Source organism: Crocodylus siamensis, chromosome 8, assembly GCF_052110815.1.
Source record: "Crocodylus siamensis isolate JL-2025a chromosome 8, ASM5211081v1, whole genome shotgun sequence".
Lineage (NCBI taxonomy): Eukaryota > Metazoa > Chordata > Crocodylia > Crocodylidae > Crocodylus > Crocodylus siamensis.
Genome location: NC_143402.1, coordinates 51,090,203 through 51,108,792, shown reverse-complemented (window position 1 = coordinate 51,108,792; position 18,590 = coordinate 51,090,203). Strand labels below are relative to the sequence as shown.

At 49.0% G+C, this 18,590-nt stretch overlaps 1 long non-coding RNA gene across 1 annotated transcript; it reads left to right on the top strand.

Annotated features, from left to right (window-relative positions):
* Positions 1–1,864: 1,864 nt before the first annotated feature.
* LOC149858449 (uncharacterized) lies at positions 1,865–15,285 on the top strand. Its single transcript, XR_016443828.1, has 3 exons — positions 1,865–2,358; positions 10,332–10,467; positions 12,333–15,285. It is a non-coding gene; the product is annotated as an uncharacterized LOC149858449 (long non-coding RNA).
* Positions 15,286–18,590: the final 3,305 nt, after the last annotated feature.

The window sequence follows — 18,590 nt, the reverse complement described above, 5'->3', positions numbered from 1 at the left end:
CTTCAAAAAAGGCAGGAAGGAGGACCCGGGAAACTATAGGCTGGTTAGTCTTACCTCAATCCTAGGCAAGCTGTTCAAGAAAATTATGCTGGCACACATCCAGGAGGGGCCAGCAGGGGACTGCATGCTTAGGGGCAACCAACATGGGTTCATCAGTGGCAGGTCCTGTCAGACCAACCTGGGGGCCTTTTACGATCAGATCACCAGATCATTAGATGCAGGGGTAGCAGTGGATGTAGTCTTCCTGGACTTCCGGAAGGCTTTTGACACTGTCTCTCATCCTGTTCTCATTAAGAAACTGGGGGGCTGTGGTGTAGACACCCACACAGTCAAATGGGTCGCCACCTGGCTGGAGGGCCACACCCAGCAGGTGGTAGTGGATGGGTCCTTCTCAACCTGGAAGGACGTGGGCAGTGGGGTCCCCCAGGACTTGGTCCTTGGGCCCGCACTGTTCAACATCTTCATCACTGACTTGGACGAGGAGGTAAAAAGCACCCTGTTCAAATTTGCTGATGACACTAAGATGTGGGGGGACATGGGCACACTGGAAGGATGCAACAGGCTACAGTCAGACCTAGACAGGTTACAAGGGTGGGCGGATGAGAATAGGATGGATTTCAACACAGACAAGTGCAAGGTGATGCACCTCAGGAGGAGCAACCGGCACCATACCTACAGGTTGGGGAACTCCCCTCTTGTCAGCACGGAGGCAGAAAAGGATCTTGGGGTCATCATTGACTCCAAGATGAACATGGGCCGGCAGTGTGGAGAGGCAGTTAGGAAGGCCATCCGAACCTTGTCAGGCATCCACAGATGCATCTCAAGCAGGTCCAAAGAGGTGATCCTCCCCCTCTATGCGGCACTGGTCAGGCCGCAGCTGGAGTATTGTGTCCAGTTCTGGGCGCCGCACTTCAAGAGGGATGTCGAGAGCATGGAGAGGGTCCAGAGGAGGGCCACTCGCATGATCAGGGGACAACAGGGCAGGCCCTATGAGGAGAGGCTACGGGACCTGAACCTGTTCAGCCTCCAAAAGAGAAGGCTGAGGGGGGATCTTGTGGCTTGTTACAAACTAGTCAGAGGGGACCAGCAGGCATTGAGGGAGTCACTGTTCCCCCGAGCACCACCAGGAGTGACCAGGAATAATGGTCACAAGCTGGCAGAGGGTAGGTTTAGGTTAGATATCAGGAGGCACTACTTCACCGTCAGGGTGGCTAGGATCTGGAACCAACTTCCAGGAGAAGTGGTGCAGGCTCCTACCCTGGGGGTTTTTAAGAGGAGGTTAGATGAACATCTTGCTGGGGTCGTTTGACCCCAGTACTCTTTCCTGCCATGGCAGGGGGTCGGACTAGATGATCAGCTCAGGTCCCTTCCGACCCTAGAAACTATGAAACTATACACCAGGGAGTGGACCCTAATTTAGATTCAGCTTCTAAGACAGGGACACACAGTTAGTGGTGTCATTTGTACTTTTGTCTTATGCACTACCCCAATCTCATTCAACAGGTCTGCAAGCAGCTTTATATCTTTCCCTGGGCAACAATCACAAATGAGTTTGACAGACAGAAAGTGTCATTTAAAGCCCAATCGTTCAGTAGTATAACCACAGACAAAACTATCTCCCACCAAAGCAAAATACACATCAACTCTTACCTAAACAAAGTCAGCATACTTGAAGTTATAAATCCATGAAAGACAACACTTAACTTTATTTACATAGAACAGTAATATAACTGGGGAATAGAAAAGTAATTTTTCTAATTATTAATCATCATTCTTAACTGTCCTATGTTAGTATTAAGTTGGGCTGTGTGAAATTCCACTGGCTGTTTTGTTTTGACACTGTTTAGACCTGTTTTGAGCTTGAAACAGTGAAATCAAAATGAAATGAGGGCAGTCGAAACATTTCAAAAGTTTCAATCCTTCCCTGAGGTCCCTTCCAGTCCCAGTGTTCTGGGGGAGGGATGGAAAAACAGCATAAAAAGCAACATTGTGTCTTCCAGCAGCTCAGCAGCGTCAGACAACAAAGACTATTATTTCTGACTTCCTAGCCTGTTCCTAGCAAGTGGGATTCATCAATACCTTTTGCTTTCGATAACCTTTAATTTTATTATTTTATTCATTGATTACTTTCAATTTATTCCACCCCCAGAATTCTCTTTTTGTTTTTGTTAGACTGGAAGAAGGCCAATGTGGTGCCGATCTTCAAGAAAAGGACGAGAGTGGATCCGGCTAACTACAGGCCCATTAGCCTGACTTCTATCCTGGGGAAGATCTTAGAAAAGTTTATTAAGGAGGCCATCCTTGAGGGACTGGCCCAGGCTAACATTCTAAGGGACAGCCAGCACAGGTTTGTTGCGGGTAGGTCTTGTTTGACCAATCTCATTTCCTTCTACGACCAGGTGACCTATCACCTGGACGAGGGAGAAGAAATTGATGTCATATATCTTGACTTCAAAAAAGCTTTTGATCTGGTATCCCATGATCACCTCTTGGCCAAACTGGCCAGTTGTGGCCTTGGCTCCACCACAATCCGCTGGCTGGGAAATTGGCTCCATGGTCGGACCCAGAGGGTTGTAATTGATGGCAGTCACTCATCGTGGTGCCCTGTGACCAGTGGGGTCCCTCAAGGCTCTGTCCTTGGACCCATACTGTTCAACATCTTCATTAATGATGTGGACATTGGAGTCAGGAGTGGACTGGCCAAATTCGCCGATGACACCAAACTTTGGGGCAAAGCATCCACGCCAGAAGATAGGCGGGTGATCCAGGCTGACCTGGACAAGCTCAGCAAATGGGCAGACGAGAACCTCATGGTGTTTAACACCGAAAAATGCAAGGTTCTCCACCTTGGGAGGAAAAACCTGCAGCACCCTTATAGGCTCGGCAGTGCTACGTTGGTTAGCACTACAGAAGAAAGAGACTTGGGGGTCATCATTGACCACAAGATGAACATGAGCCTGCAATGCGATGCTGCGGCTAGTGAAGCGACCAAAACGCTGGCTTGCATCCATAGATGCTTCTCAAGCAAATCCCGGGACGTCATTCTCCCCTTGTACTCGGCCTTGGTGACACTGCAGCTGGAGTACTGCATCCAGTTTTGGGCTCCACAATTCAAAAAGGATGTGGAGAAGCTTGAGAGAGTCCAGAGGAGAGCCACGCGCATGATCAGAGGTCAGGAAAACAGATCTTACGATGACAGGCTGAGAGCCATGGGGCTCTTTAGCCTGGAAAAGCGCAGGCTCAGGGGTGATCTGATGGCCACCTATAAGTTTATCAGGGGTGACCACCAGGTTCTGGGGGAACATTTGTTCACCAGAGCGCCCCAAGGGATGACTAGTTCAAACGGTCACAAACTCTTGCAAGACTGTTTCAGGCTGGACATAAGGAAGAATTTCTTTACTGTCCGAGCCCCCAAGGTCTGGAACAGTCTGCCAGCGGAGGTGGTTCAAGCACCTACATTGAACACCTTCAAGAGTAAATTGGATGCTTATCTTGCTGGGATCCTATGACCCCAGCTGACTTCCTGCCCTTTGGGCAGGGGTCTGGACTCGATGATCTCCTGAGGTCCCTTCCAGCCCTGATGTCTATGAAATCTATGAAATTTTGATTCTTTTCCCTCAGAAAAGAAATCTGCCTTTTCTCACAGTGTGCATTCCATTCACTGTGCAGGGAAGCACAGCATATCTTGCATATTATAATATAGAATGTATTCAGGAATACAAACTACATACATTTATATATTTTGTTTCTTACATAAATACATACATACATTACATAAATATACATACATACAATTATCTTACCTATATATTACATAAATCAGATTACACTACAGAAGAACACACAGATTTTCCACCACACCCAGGCAAACACACTATGAAACACACCGTGAAGGGTGCTGGAAAGGCAGCCAGCTAGCCTTCAGGAAGGGGCAGAAGAGGGGGTAGAGGGAGAGTTGTAAGTTCCATCCCCAAACTGAGATGCAGTCTCTTTCCTACAACAAAGAGGCACGAGGCTTCCAGTTCTACAAGCAGCAAGAAGAGGGGAGCAGTGCCACTGCCACTACCTGTGCCTGGGACTGCATCCCCTCCAAGAGCACCAGCCATGACCCCTGCCCATCACCATGACAACAAGCAGCAGCACCAGCATCACAGTCTCTTCTACCTCCATTTTATTTCCCATGCTGAGCCCTTCCAGTGCCAGAGGAAGAGCTGGATCTGGATCTGAGTGCCCTAGCAAGAGAAATTCTGGGGAAGGAGGAGGAATCATTTGAGTTTGTGCCCCACACCTCTCAAGTTTCCTCTACAGCCAGGTCTCCTTCCCTAGAAGGCACTTTGGAGGAGGTTGAGGTATAGTTTGTGGAGGCAAGTGACTTAGCTGAGTTTGCTCCTCCTGTTGCTGTGCCTCTTCCTGTTGAGGAGGGGGGAAAAGTAGCATCCGCACATACACCTGCACTCCATAAGTGAGTGGGTAGTGTGGTTTGGGATCATTGTGAGCTGGCAGATGATCCCACATATACTATCTGCCTGCACTGCCAAGCCAAAACCAGCTGAGGCAAGGGAATGAAACACATGAGCACTGCAGGCACCACCCACTTGCCCTTGTTCTCCTTTAGCCTGGCACCAGTGGGAACATGCCCAAAAAGAAGTCCCCCTCTTGCTCCAAAGCCCCTGTCCCCCCAAAGCAGAGGCAGACCACCCTGGAACAGTGAGGGAAAGGCAGACAGAAAGCAGGGCATGTTGCAAAGGAGAGCGAGATCACCCAGACCATTGGGGTTATGCTTGCTGTGGGTGGCCATCCCTTCAACTTAGCTGAGTGGCCAGGGTTCAGGGGGCTCATGGTGCTCGCGGCCCCATCATGCCAAGTGCCTGCACACACCATCTTCAGCAGGATGGTGGTGCCTTCTTTGTGTGAGGCATGCAGGGAGTACTTGAGGGAGGAGCTGTGCAAGGCAGGTTCCCAGGTGGCCTTACACTTCACCTCAGACATCTGGAGCAACTGGGGTGGAGATCATGCATACCTCTCCCTCACAGGGCACTGGTGCAACCAGTCAGGCCGTTGGCTGGCATTCCTTCAAGCTGAGGTGATGGATGAATCCTACACAGCAACCGCAATCATGGGGGCCATGACCCACTTGGTGCAGAGGTGACTTGTTGGGCAGGGCGAGCTCACCCATGGGTTCATGGTCACCGACAGTGGGGCTAATATAGTCAAGGCAGTCCATACTGACAACTCTGTTGGCATTTGCTGTGTGGCACATAAATTGCACCTCATTGTCAGGGATGCCTTGGAGGGGGGCAGGGCTGCCAGTGATGGTGCCAGCACCACCAGCAAGTTCATTTTGAAATGCAGGAAGGTGGCAGGCTATTTCCACTGGAGCTTCAAGGGGGGCGATATGCTGAAGGACAAACAGGAAGAGCTGAACATCCCACAGCACAAAATCATGCAGGATGTAGAGACTCGGTGGAACTCCATATACCTGAAACTCAAGAGTCTGGTGGATCAACAGAAGGCCATCCATGAGATGGCATTGCTTAGGAAGATTGGGATGAGTGGCCACCTTAACAGAGCTGAATGGGATACCATCTCCCAGATCTTGCTGGTCCTCAAGGCCACTGAGGCCATCAGCACTGGTGATGCCCTCCTTAGCTAGGTAATCCCTGTAGTGAGAGAACTTCAGAACAATATAGAGAAATTCCAGCAGATCAATGTTCCTGGCTGGTGGAAGTCACTGTTACCAGACGTGCAGGCACTGGTGAAGTGGCTGAAGGAAGGCATCAAGAAACAGCTTGATCCTTTGTGGTCCAGTACGGTCCATGTGCTGGGTGCCATGTGTGAGCTGAGGGTAAAGGGGAGCATATACAGCAGCCAAAGCCTGAATCAGTGCTTTGGTAAAGAGAGTCAGGGAGGCAGAAGGGTGGAGGTGGGGGGATGTGGAAGAGGGGGATCCACTGTTCCATGCCAGCATGCCATCCACCAAGCAATCTCCTCCTCCACCACAGGCGCTGCTGATGTAAGCCATATGCATGGCTTCCATGGTGGGGTCTAGAGGCACCAGACCCCACCATCAGGCAGGTAGTACTCAGGCTTTTTTGGCTGCCTATCTCACCGAGGACAAGGAACTGCTGCTGTGTGACCCCTTGGCCTGCTGGGCAAGCTGCAGTGAAATGTGGCCAGATCTGGTCAGGGCTGCCCGGGAACACCTGTCTTGTCCACCGACCAGTGTTCCAAGTGAGAGAGTATTCAGCATTGCTGGTGATGTAGTGACACCCCACCACACCTCTTTCCTTTTTTCCTTTTTTCCTTTTTTCAAAACCATTTAATGTCCTGCTTTCAGAGCTGGAGGTGGCACTCACTGCATCACCAGCCAGCAGTAGAAGACCATGTCCCTGCTAAGCTCCCGTGCCAGGATGAACTTGGAGGTATGGGGTGCGGTTATGGGGAAGGAGGCCCCAGGTCCTGGGCATAACCACTAAAACTGCACTCTGCCAGGGTTGGGAGGCCTGGTGGGAGTGTTGGCAGCATGGCAGCCCCAGGAAATACCAGAATTGAGGATCACCCTGGTGAAAGGCGGGTATGAGATGCCATAACCTCCAGCCACCACATGCACCCACACAGTCCTAGCTGGGAAAATCCCAGACCCATCATGTCTTTGACAGGCCTGAGGCTCGCTAGTTGCAGTGGAGTTGTGAGGCTTCAGGTTAGCTCAGATTAGCTGCCTGGGATGCCAGCTTTTGGGTTGAAAAACCCTTTGTCAGGCCGAGGAAGCACCTGCAGTTGCTGTGTGTGCTGTTCCTGGATGGAAGGAATAGTAAAGAAGCCAGAGGCTGTCATGCAATGCAGGCAAGAAAGCCAGTCAATGAAAATGGATATGGAGGGATCAGGGGGTGAGGGACAAGCTGGTGTGGGGTGGGGGTGGGGGGAGAAGGGGAATGTAGCAGTGCAGGTAAAAGTGGAGAGGAGAGGTACCTCGGGAGTCAGATGTCTGGTTGTAGTATTTCAGAATTCTACTGTCTGTATTGAGTCCATGAGTTCCTGTAGGAGGTTGATGAAGTGCAGTTCATAGGCTCATCTATGAAAAGTGGTCTGAAAATTCCCTTTGAGGATCAGGCCTGAGAGACTGGAGACAGGTGGTGTTCTTGTCTTTGATAGATTTGTGGTGTGTGCTCATTCTGGTGTGCAGTTGTTTCTTGGTGTCTCCTATGTATTTTTCATCAGGGCGCTTGGTGCCCCCAAGGTAGAGGAGAGCATAACCTCCCTTGGAAGCCCATTCCAAATTTTGGTTACCCTTTCCATGAAGAAGTTTTTCCTGGTATCTAGCCCAAATCTGCTCTCTGTTAGTTTGTGACCATTGTTCTTTATTACCCCAAGAGAAGCCCTGGTGAACAGAGCATCTCCAATTCCTTGCTGCTCCCCCAGTGAATTTGTAGGTGGCCACAAGATCACCTCTCAGCCTTCTCTTGCAGAGGGTGAAGAGGTCCAGGTCCCTCTGTCTTCCCTCATAGGGCTTGTCCTGTAAACCCCTAACCATATGAGTGGCCCTCCTCTGGACCCTCTCAAGTCTATCAACATCCTTCTTGAAGTACGGAGTCCAAAACTGGACGCAGTACTCCAACTGTGGTCTGACCAATGCCACATAGAGGGGAAGTATCGCCTCCTTGGTCCTATTTCTCATGCATCTGCTGATGCATGATGAAGTGCGGTTAGCTTTGACAATAATTTCATCACACTGATGACTCCGAGATCCCTTTCTGCTTCTGTGCTGGTGAGAGGGTCATTTCCCAGCCAGTAAGTATGCTGGATATTTTTGCACCCTAGGTGCAGCACTCTACACTTGTCCTTGTTGTACTGCATCCTATTGTGTACTGCCCACTTTTCTAACCTGTCCAGGTCTGCCTGTGATCATTACCTACCCTCTGGAGTGTGCACTTCACCCCACAATTTAGTATTGTCCACAAACTTGGACAGAGTACACTTCACACCCACATCCAAGTCACTGATGAAGATATTGAAAAGTACAGGTCCAATGACTGAACCTTGCGGGACCCCATTAGCCCACATCCTTCCAGGTCAATACCAACTCATCTAATACCACCACTGCTAAGTAAATTTGCCACTCACCAGACTGTGTAAACATCTGTGTCACAGCCTATTAATTTATTTATAAGAATGAGATGAGATACCATATTGAATACCTTGCTAAAGTCCAAGAAAACAACATCCACCTCTACTCCTGCATCTAAGCATTTTGTGACCCTGTCATAAAACAAAACCAGATTGGTCAGGCATGATCTACTTGCTACGAATCCATGCTGGTTTCCCTGTTGCGTTATTTTTCCTGCTGGACTCCTATAAATATGGTCCTTCATAATCTTTTCAAAGACCTTTCCAAGGATGGAGGTGAGAATGACTGGACTATAATTACTCGGATCCTCCTTCCTCCCTTTCTTGAAAACAGGGACAATATTGGCCCTTTTTCAGTCCTCCGTGACCTGACCCAAGTGCCACGAACGCTCAAAAAGCAGTGCCAGTGGTTCTGCTATGACACCGGCCAATTCCTTCAGTACCCTTGGATGCAGCTCATCCAGGCCTGCTGACTTGAACACATCCAGTCCATCCAAGTGACTCTGCACCAAGTCATCATGGACAGTTGGTAGGCTGGTGTCTCTCTGATGCCCATCTAAGAACCCATTAGGAGACTTATCTTGAGCCCTGTTCAAGAACACTGAGGCAGAAAACTCATTGAATAGCTCAGCCTTGTCCCCGCCTTTCTGTCACTAATTGGTCCTGCTTGTTCAGTAGTGGTCCTATGCAGCCCTGCACCCTGCTTTTACTCCGTGCATACCTAAAAAAAGAATTTTTGTTGTCTTTATTTTGTATTGCCAGCCTCAGCTCTGTAGTTGCTTTGGCCTTTCTAACTGCCTCCCTACAAGTGCGGGCCAAGTAGTATACTCCTCTTTGGTAGCTTCTCTCTGCTTCCCCCACCTATATGTCTTCTTTTTTGCCCTTAGGCTCCCCTGGATTTCCCTGTTTAACCAAGGAAGTTTCCTTTCCCCCTTTTCTCTTGTACTGGGATTGTCTTCCTGTGTGCCCAAAGTATCGCTTCTTTTAGGAATGCCCACCCTTCCTGGACTCCCATCTTGCCAATACTCTTCTCCTGCAGTGCGTCATTGACTAGACTCCTAAGCACACTGAAGTTAGCCTTCCTAAAGTCAAGCACTTCCACCCTACTAGTTATCTTACCCACCCTATGCCGTACAGTGAATTCGATCGATTGGTGGTCACAGTCCCCAAGGTGACCACGAATCTGCAGCTCCCCTACCAGTTCCTCCCCAGAGCCAACACCAAGTCCAGTAAGGCATCCCCCCTAGTGGGACCGTATATGTCCTGCATTAGGTGAAGGTCCTGCACATAGGTTAAGAACCTATGAGAATGGATGGATTTGGCTGACTGCTTCTCCCATCAGATGTCAGGGTAGTTTAGGTCCCCAGTGACAACCACATCCCTAGAAGCTCCTGCAGGAAAGGAAAGAAAGGCTCTGTGACAGGTTCACTTCCTGAGTGCTAGTGCTGCTGTGCTGCTTACTTACCTGTTATTTAAACTGGTGGACAGAGCTGAGGCTGTAGGGGAGGAGGAGACCTCATTGAGGCACACTACCATGTCATGTAGAGACCTCAGCACCAGTGAAAGCATACCTTAACACACACACACAAAATCACACATCATGAGTTTTACCTGTCATCAGTTTGAGGTATATTTTCCCAGAAACCCCTGCACCTTTGCTCTTGAGACCTGGCAGGCTTCATGGCCTCAGAAGGGGCTACCATGCCTGATGTTTTTACCCTGCTGCACCTTAATACACACATGTGACATGAGTTTTGCTTGTCAGCAGCTGGAGGTGGAGTTTCCCAGAACCTCCTGCACCTATCTCCCTGAGTTTTGGTAGGCTTTGTGGCCTCAGCAGAGGCTACTACACCTGCTGTTTTTACTCCCCTGTGCCTTCACACTTACAAGTGACATGAGTTTTGCTGTAAACAGTTTGAGGTGCAGTTTCCCAGAAACCCCTGCATCTATGTCCTTGAAACGTGACAGATTTTCTGGCCACAGCAAGCGCTCCCATGCCTGCTGTTTTCACTCCACTCCACTTTTATACACACATACGTGACATGAGTTTTGCTTGTCAGCAGCTGGAGGTGCAGTTTCCCAGAACCTCCTGTACCTATCTCCTTGAAACATGGTAGACTTTGTGGCCTCAGCAGGGGCTACCATACCTGATGTTTTCACCTCCCGTGCTTCAGACTTACAAGTGACATGAGTTTTGTTCTGAACAGTTTGAGGTGCAGTTTTCCAGAAACCCCTGCATGTATCTCCTTGAATGACCTGCATGTATCTCCTTCTACAACCACGGCTCCTACTTAAAGGACAGAAGACTCCTAGGGAGAGACAGCATCCACCTCATATGGAAAGGTAAGTCCCTTTTCTTGGCCAGAATGGCTGATCTCTTAGGGCTTTAAACTAAGATCTCAGGGGGGATGGGGAAACACTAACTGGAGCCTACCTGGGGACTAATATACAGGAAATCTCCATTGACAATGAAACCAAGCAAGCCACTGTTACGTGAGCTATGAAGACAGCTCCCCTTCAATGCAACAGGCAGCCAGTGACTTCAGTAGAAGGACTTAGGTGCCTGTACCCCAATGCCAGAAGCATGGGGAACAAGCAGGAGGAGCTAGTCCTCCTGCTTTCCACTGGGCACTACGATCTAGTAGGGATCACAGGGACCTGGTGGGACTACTCTCGTGACTGAAGCAAAGCCATAAAGGGTTATGTCCTTCACAGAGGGATCGGGTAGGGAAGAGATGTGGGGGTATTGCCCTCTATATCAAGGAGAAATACACCTCCCTACAGGCTGATGTTGGCCCCAAAGAAGAACAGCTTGAAACCCTCTGGGTCAAGCTCTGGGGGAAGTGTGGCGAAAGAGACCTGTCTGTAGGTGTGTACTCCAGGCTGCCTAACCAAGGGGAGGAACTTGATTTAGCCTTTGCCCATGAACTAATGGAGGCTGCCCATGCATGGGACATGGTTGTCTTGGGTGACTTCAACTACTCAGACATCTCCTGGGAGGAGTGCTTGGCCAGCTTGGGTCAATCACGATCCTTCCTGAAAAGCACTGAAGAGCTTTTTTTGACTCAGGAGGTACACAGGCCAACTAGAGGCAATGCAGTTCTTGACTTGGTCCTGGCCAAAGGCGATGACCTGGTGACCAACTTAAACATAGAGGGAAGCCTAGGCAATAGTGACCATGAAGTCATTATGTCACAGTCCTTTGCAAGGCTGTCAAAACAGACACCAAGCTCAAAGTCTTAGACTTTAAAACCACAAATTTTAATAAGCTCAGGTCACTAGCAGAGAATGCCCTGAGAGACCAAGGACCACAGGTAAAGCGAGCATGAGAAGAATGGTCGTTCCTTAAGGATACAATTCTTAAGGCTCAGAGAAAATCCATTCTTTTATGGAGAAAAAGCAGCAGAAAGGTCAAAAAAGCCCCTTGGCTAAGCAGAGAAGTTGCAGCCCTCCTACAGAAAAAGAAAGAGGTGTACAAACAATGAAAACTTGGGACAGCATTTAAGGAAAACTACCTGACAATGGCCCACACTTGTAGAAAACAGATTAGGCAAGCTCAGGCAGAAACTGAACTAAAACTAGCTACAAGAATCAAGGACAACAAGAAGTCCTTCTTTAGCTACATAGGGAATAAAAGGAAAGCTTATGGGAGTGTGGGGCCATTGCTCAATGCCTCAGGATACCTGGTCACTACCACTCAGGAAAAAATGGAGCTCCTAAATGACTACTTTGTCTTGGTCTTTCACAAAACCAAAGGGAACAACATGTCAGGTAGGGTATAGAACAAGGAGGGTGGGATTGACACCATTCCCACCACTGCCATAGAACTGGTGTATGATCAATTAAATATATTAGAAGTATATAAATCAGCTGGACTGGATGAACTCCACCCAAGAGTGCTGCAAGAGTTGGCAGAAATAATCGCAGAGGCCCTGGTAACGGTCTTACAAAAATCATGGGCCTCTGGAGAAATCCCAGAGGACTGGAAGAGGGCCCACGTTGTGCCCATCTTCAAGAAGGGAAAGCGTGAAGACCTGGAAAACTACAGGCCAATTAGCTTAACTTCTATTCCAGGGAAAATTCTAGAAACACTAATCAAAGAGGCTATATGTGACAAACTTGCAGAAGGCATGATACTGAATGACAGCCAGCATGGTTTTGTTGTGGGCAGATCTTGGCTGACCAACCTCATTTCTTTCTATGATCAGGTGACTCATCACCTGGATGAGAGAAAAGCTGTTGACATCATATACCTCGACTTTCAGAAAGACTTTGACCTGGTATTCCATGAGGTACTGATCAGACAATTGGAAGAAAGCGGGCTCAGCTGCAGGACCATCAAGTGGGTGTGAAACTGTTTGCAGGGTAGGGCACAGAGAGTCCAAATGAATGAATTGGTGCTGTCCTGGTGAGCTGTGGGCAATGGTGTACCTATAGAACTTGGCCCAGTCAGTTCAATATCTGGGGTCAGTACTTGTCCCAGTGCTGTTCAATATCTTCATCAATGACCTGGATGAGTGGGTGAAAAGCCAATTGGCCAAGTTTGTGGACTACACCACGATATGGGGTTGTGCGGACACACCTGCAAATAGGCTGCAGATACAAGCAGACCTAGACATGCTAGCTTCAACATAGAGAAATGCAAAGTGCTGCATTTGGGAAGGAAGAACCCCCAGCATACCTACAGGCTGGGCATCGGTAACCTGACCAGCACTATAGATGAAAGGGATCTGGAGGTAACAATAGACCCCAGCATGAATATGAGCTAGTAATGTGACACAGTAGCCACTAGGGCCAATAAAATTCTGGCATGCATTAATCAATGCATCTCCAGTAAATCTCCAGTAAATCCAAAGAAGTGATTCTCTCACTTTACTCAACATTGGTGCAGCTGCAGCTGCAGCTGGAGCGTTGTGCCCAGTTCTGGGCACCTCACTTCAACAAGGACATGTTAAAGCTTGAGAGGGTCCAGCTAAGGGCCACCCATACGATGAGGGACTTGCATGGAAAGCCATATGAGGAGAGGCTGAGGGATCTTGGACTCTTCAGTCTAAAGAAAAGAAGGCTGAGAGGGGACCTGATTGTGGCTTACTGCTATATCAGAGGTGTACATCAGGGGCTTGGTGAACAACTGTTCACCAAGGCGCCCTGGGGGAAAACTAGAAACAACAGCCACAAACTCCTGGAAGATAGTTTTAGGCTGAACATTAGGAAAAAATTCTTTACAACTAGGGTGTCCAGACTATGGAATAAGCTCCCTCCAGAGGTGGTGCAATCACCTACCCTAGAGGTCAGGAGAGGACTAGGCAGTCACCTGGCTGGGATCGTCTGACCCCAGATGTCTTTCCTCCTCATGCAGGGGGCTGGCTCCGATGATCCTTTGTGGTCCCTTCCAGCCCTATGATTCTATGAAACTTGACAGGCTTTGTGGGCTCAGCAGGGGCTACCCTCCCTGCTGTTTTCATTTGAATCAGGCAAGAAATGACAAAGTTTTATAGGCAGTTTCATTATTCCCCACTATACCCTATGGGCGAAATGTTGAAACAGCTGAACAGCTTTGACAAAATGAAACTGAACAGTGCTTTGAAATGAAACAAAACTCAAAACTAAACACTGTCCAATGAAACAGTAAAATCGAAGTCAAAACAAAACTGTGGTGTTTTGCACAGCCCTGGTATTAAGCTATTGCTGGAATCTAAAACCAACAGCCACAACTGTAAAAGAAACAGGAAGCTAAGAACCTGATTAAAAACTATTAGAAAGAGCTAGGCAGTCTTTAATCACAACCTGACTGAGAGCTCGCTGTTGTGAGTGGTTGAACATGTGAGACCCATGGCTGTAGACTGCATGAGAAGGTGCATGAGGGCCAGATGGCTCAGTTCCTACAACCACCAGCACCAGGATTGTAAGCAGTACACCTGAGAGCAACGGCCACGCCTCACAATTCTTTCTATGCCTCCTCGAGGCATTTCGGGTGCTTTTGTGTATCACCCCAGGATGCTGCCAAGCAACCATGGGACCTGTCTGACCAGTTCTTTTATCCAGTACCTTCATTTGTTAATCCTATTCACAGGCCTGTCTGTTCTCACATAAGGTGCCTGGCTGGTCTGCCTTACAGTCCTTAGTGGGTGTGGTGGGACAGTAGGGGGTGCTACTACACTGAGCCACCTGCCTCACTGTGCCTGACCAAAACCCCGCTTTGGTGTCTCCCCTGGGCATTTTTACATTGACCGACCTCCTTCCTGGAGCAGACCTGCAAACCTGGGTAATTGCTACCACCACCTGGGCTCCGGTCTTGGTTAGGGCTCTGTGCAGCCCAGGGTACACAGACTCTGCAGACCTTGGACAGAGGCTTAGACCATAGTGGTATTTTGGGGGGCTTCTTTTAGGCTGAAGCATTCACAAGTAGCCTTCTCTATGGAAGGAAAGTAAAAAGCCTCGTCCACCTTAGCCAGCTGATCAAAGGTGGATTTAAAGGCTAGTCTCACCCTCATAAGCATTTACAGCAAGATGTGCTATAACAGATAGCTTTATTGACTGAAGAGGGATAGAGTGAGGAAGGAATCCAAAAAAATGGAAAATTGAAAGAAAACCTACTTGAGCAAAACAAAAAGGGCTTGTTGGCCCTTTTGATATGCATCTAGTTCACTTAATCCTAAATTACTGGCTACATTTCAGGTAAGTTACTCACATGTTCATCCAGAGACCGATGAAGTTCTGGAGGTTTATTGTTAGTTTCAGGGCCTCAAAGACGACTGGCCCTCTCCAAAATGGAGTGACCCCTCATATAACCTTTGTGACCTCATCACTAAGTCCCAACCCAACCAGAAACAGGCACTATTGCATGCAGACCAGTCCTTTTAAACTTTGTCAGCATCCTCAGGTAGAGAGACCAGGGTCACAAAACTGGTCCAGCAGGTCTCATGTGATGGGAAACTCAGGACAAAAGAATTTATACAGCCCAGTCCACTAGGAGACTAGGCTCAGTTGCCTAATCAACCAGTGTGAAGAGGAGACAGAGTGGGTTGGGTTTCCCCGTACAGAAGTGAGGTAGACTGAGGATGATTTCTTCACAGTGGTTGGGGTGGGGTTGCAACTGGAACTGGAAATGAACAACAGAAAGCACTTTGTAAAACAAATGAAGTTAAAACACAAATTTAAGAACATTTTGCGCTAGGCAAATGATGCACTGCTTGAATCCTGAAGTCAGCAAACAGAGGTTTTACCCAAAAGGCATAAGACTCTGCCTGGCAAGGGTTAGGGAGCAGTCCATGACTGTCTGTTAAAAAGTTGGCTACATAGGCATAACTGGGGAAGGAAAGACAAAAAATTCCCCCCTCACCAAGCCTCCCAGCCAACTGCAATCTCAGAAGTCAATATAGCTAACAGTTGACTGACCATTGCACAGGGATTATGCCTACCTTGTGTGGAGGTGGAGGTCCCTGGTCTCTCCTTGTGCTGTTCAGAAGTATTCAGTGACCTGCCCCTGTCCCCTCTGCTATCATCTGAACTGGATTTGCTGACTTGTGTGTGAGTGGCAGATGTGGTTGGACAGCTGCCCTCAGTCGAACTGGCCATAGGCAAGGATGCCCTGGTGGCCTGAATGGATCACATTTCGCATCAATCCAGTACCTCGATTAGTGGCTTTAGGAACTGGTAACGAAGCACATGATGAACAGGGGTGCCCAGGTGCTGTGCCTTGGTGACATCACAATGGAACTTTGCCTGCAGGGTTTCTGCCTTGACACAACACTGTTCTTTGCTCCTCTTGTGACCATGCTCTGACATTCTGTGGGTGACATTGATGAAAATGTGCTAGTTGGCCCTGGCTGATTACAAACTGTTGCATGATCTCAGAGTGCCCCCAAACAAGCACAAGGCTCTTCATTTCAGCAAAGGCCCATACAACATGACCTACACAGTGGTGTTCAGTCTCTTCTTCTTGCACATTTCTCAGACTTGTTAGGTTAATGGGTATACCCCCAAGAGTGCAGTGGTGCAATTTATAGATCTTGAAGTCACCTCTCACATGGAAGTTCCAATCCCACCCTTACCCTTGTAGTGTCTGTGCAAAGTTACAAGACCAGACATGTTGCACAGTGGAGTAGCAATTTTTGGTGCCACAATGAGGTGGGGTCATTTATGGGGCAGTTTTGGACGAGTGAGTGAGGAACACTGACAGGAATGGCAAAGTTTGACAGTGTCAGGGGGAGCACTTAAGGTATACTTCTCCAATGGGAGACTATACAGTTTGGGGGATCCCACAGAATCAAAAGTCAGAGACCGAGTATGAATGTCTAACACTTAGTGCACCCCATTTCTCAGAAATGGGGGACCTGCTTGCAAGCACTGGGTACTGGGTGGCCATGATGTCTGGCAGTGTGTGCTGGACCCATTATTGCATGCCATGCTTACATGCAAGTGTACACTTTGGTGGACCATGTGGAGCCGAAAGTTGGGGCCTGAGTCCAAATATCTAAGATGGAGTGAACCCGATTTTTCAGCCATGGAGAAGCTGCTTGCAAACACAGGGTGCTGGCTGACAGAGAATAGGAGGAATAGAAAGTGAGAGGGATTTCTAGGTCAGGGTGTGTCAAGAGGACACATTAAATCATGCAAAAACCAGTCCCTACCCCAATTCTTGTTCTGCTCATCCCTACAATCTTCCAAATTCCAATGATAATGGTGGTGATGCTGTCACCCTGCCCCCAGGGGTGATTCTCCCACCACCCACTGTGATCATGTTTCTTACACCCACTGTGTTGTGGCTTTACCAGCCCCCACTTCCCTCAAGAACAGAAATTACAACTCAGTGATCATCAGCTGAGAGGACTGGAGCACGGGCCAGAGGAAGAAAATCAGCAGTGATAAGATTTTTGTATGGGGGAGGGTGGGGATTGGGGATATGGTAATAAGGGAAGGCAGTGATGAAAGAACAGTTTAGGGTAGGTGTGAACAAGTCAGGCTAACACACATCTCTCTCACAATTGCCCTCAAGTTGTGCATTGTTTGATGGCTGACATGGCCACACAGACTCCTGGAGATGTATTTCTAGTGGCACTCAGTGTGTAGGTATTTTTACAGAAGGATGGGGATGTATTGCTCAGGAAATCTGCTGTAAGGTGAAGTGAGAAGAGTGGGAGTATGGGACTTTCATGGGGGTGATCAGGTGAAGGAACCCTGAACCGCACACTGGGAGCTCCTAGGGCGGGGACCATGCACAAAAGGAAAAGAAACAATACAAGGACAATGCTTACCTGCAGCAGGGCCCACAGCACAGCTGGAGTGAAGGAGGCAACCCCCATGGGTTGTACGCTGCACTTTTATTCAGCTGAGACCTGCTGGTGACGTCAATGGCAATCGAAGACCAGAGGGAATAAAAGGGACCACCGCAGAGGCAAGGGGAGAGAGGAGGAGAGAGTCAATGGAGACATTCAGTGCTGGTGACAGCAGGCATACCCAGAAGGAGAGAGAGCCAGTATAGGTTCTCTACAGCATCAACGACCAGTGTGCTTGGGAGGAGGGAGCACTGGTGGAGGCTCTCTGCACTGGCAGAGGCTGGTGTGCCCAGGAGGCAGGAAAGCCAGAGGAGGCTCTCTGTACCAGAGGAGATGGGTGTGAGCAGCAAAAGAATAAGCCTGGAAGGGCAGTAGCAGGCTTGGCAGCAGCCCACAGCTCAAACAACGGTTGACGAGACCAGAAACGACAGCGAGGTGCTGGAAGCGGAGCGCCTCAGATGAAGTCAGGGGAGAGTGACTCCGCAAGCCACATGTAGCGGCATGAGGGGAGCACTGGCCCAGGAAGTGAAGCCTTAGCCACTTCTGACCAGATGACTGGCCAACTTCCAGAGCATTCCCAGGTACTGGGTGTGGGATAAGGACTGGTGGGGATGAAGATGAAGAGATCTTAGAGAAAGTGATGAGGAGGCACCTCCGTATCCTAACAGTAGGGCCAGGGAGGAAACCAGGAGGACCCTCCCCAACTCGTAATTTTGTTTTGTTCCATTTCTTTCCCCCCATTTTGGAGGGGTTGTGTGGCAGATAGATGATGCCAAGGGACTAAGTTCCCTAGCGAGGAAGAAGTCCCAGTTAAGGGGAAGGGAGAGCAGCACAGAGGTGCCGGCAGGGCATCTCCTTTCTGTCCTTCTCTTTTTTTTTGCCTTTTTTTTTGTTTTTTGTTTGGTCTTTCAGTTCCCAGCTTGAGGCAGCTCAGGGCAGGTGAGTGCTGGTTTGGGCTAGATAGTGCACAGCTGCATTGGAGGAATGGCTGACAAGATCCAATGACCCACTGAAGGCTGGTGTGAGCCTGGGGTGTAGGGGAGGTGGAGCCCTACGGATTTGCTGTCTAGTGGACTACCTGCTGCTGAGGAGCCCCTGGTGGTATGTCACCCCACTGAAATTACATTCCAAGTTGTGGCAGGTGAGCCTGGAGGTGTCCACCTGGGTGATAAACATCTACCTCAGGTT